This window comes from Amphimedon queenslandica, unplaced genomic scaffold, assembly GCF_000090795.2.
Source record: "Amphimedon queenslandica unplaced genomic scaffold, v1.1 AMPQUscaffold_13191, whole genome shotgun sequence".
NCBI lineage: Eukaryota > Metazoa > Porifera > Demospongiae > Haplosclerida > Niphatidae > Amphimedon > Amphimedon queenslandica.
The window spans coordinates 73162-74421 of NW_003546573.1; the positions used below are offsets into that span (position 1 = coordinate 73162).

Genomic DNA, 1260 nt, shown 5'->3' on the forward strand with positions numbered 1-1260 from the left:
GGTTGATCTACCAGTGACATTATGCTCTGGTGTATACATGTAGATTAGTGTAGGACAGAGTCTTCTAGAATATTCAGTGATACACCAATGCAGTGTGTGTGTGTGTGTGTGTGTGTGTACAGTGAGTGTGCATTGTTTTCAGGAATGTTCTAGATTATTCTACATTATTAGCTTATGAATATCATTACAATTAACAAACACAAGTGTAAATATAATGTACCAGTATGTACAATAAAGTTGCTTGAATCATTATGCTAAAAATTGGAGGTGATTTCAGATCCACTCTTTATAAAACCATGGACTATAGCCTTAGCTTATTTTCAAAAGTTGGCTCATTTTTAAAAATGAAAAATTTAAGTTGGAATCATCTCAAACTTTCTACATAGCATAAATGTACATCAATATGTATCAAAAAATGTAATAAAAATTGGGAGTGATTTCAGAGCCAATTTTTGAAAAAATTCATAGTACAGGGATTTTTTCAGAAAATGGCCAATTTTTAAAAATTGCCATAGCTTGAAAAAATTAAGTCGGAATCAACTCAAACTTTCTACACAGCATAAGTGCATCAATATGTATCAGAAAATGTAATAAAAAATGGGGGCAATTTCGGAGCCATTTTTTGGAAAAAAACCATGGGCTATAATAGTACAGGGGTTTTTTTCAAAAAATGGTTGATTTTTAAAATGGCCACAACTTGAAAAATTCAAGTCGGAATCAGCTCAAACTTACTACACAGCATAAGTGCATCAATATGTATCAAAAAATGTAATAAAAATTGGGGGTGATTTTGGAGCCAATTTTTAAAAAAATTCATGGGCTGTAGTACAGGGATTTTTTCAAAAAATTGGCTCATTTTCAAAAATGGTCATAACTCAATAATTATTTGTCAGAAACACCTCAAACTTCTTACATACCATAAGGACATCTTATGTATCAGAAAATGTAATAAAAATGGGGACTGGCATAGAGAATTAAATTGTAATTGAAGGTAAAGTACATGATTATAATAGAATGATGGTGTTGACATTGTATTACACTGTGGCTTCATACCAACAATAAACAAAGATCACTGTATGTACAATATCATACTGTAAAGACTGTGAGTCATTGCTTGCTCATTGGAACGCTTTAAAGTTAACTTTATGTAAGGTTTAAAATATCATTGAAAAGAATAATGATGACATACTTTAAACACAACAACAATAAACAATAGTATTAACAATACATGATAATGTTACAAGTTCGAAATGAGTTTTA

The 1260-nt window shown here is 30.5% G+C and overlaps 1 protein-coding gene across 1 annotated transcript in view; it reads right to left on the reverse strand.

Annotated features, from left to right (window-relative positions):
- Window positions 1–1260, reverse strand: part of LOC100634406 (cytoplasmic dynein 2 light intermediate chain 1-like) — a 22687-nt gene that overhangs the window by 7507 nt on the left and 13920 nt on the right. The window lies entirely within an intron of this gene.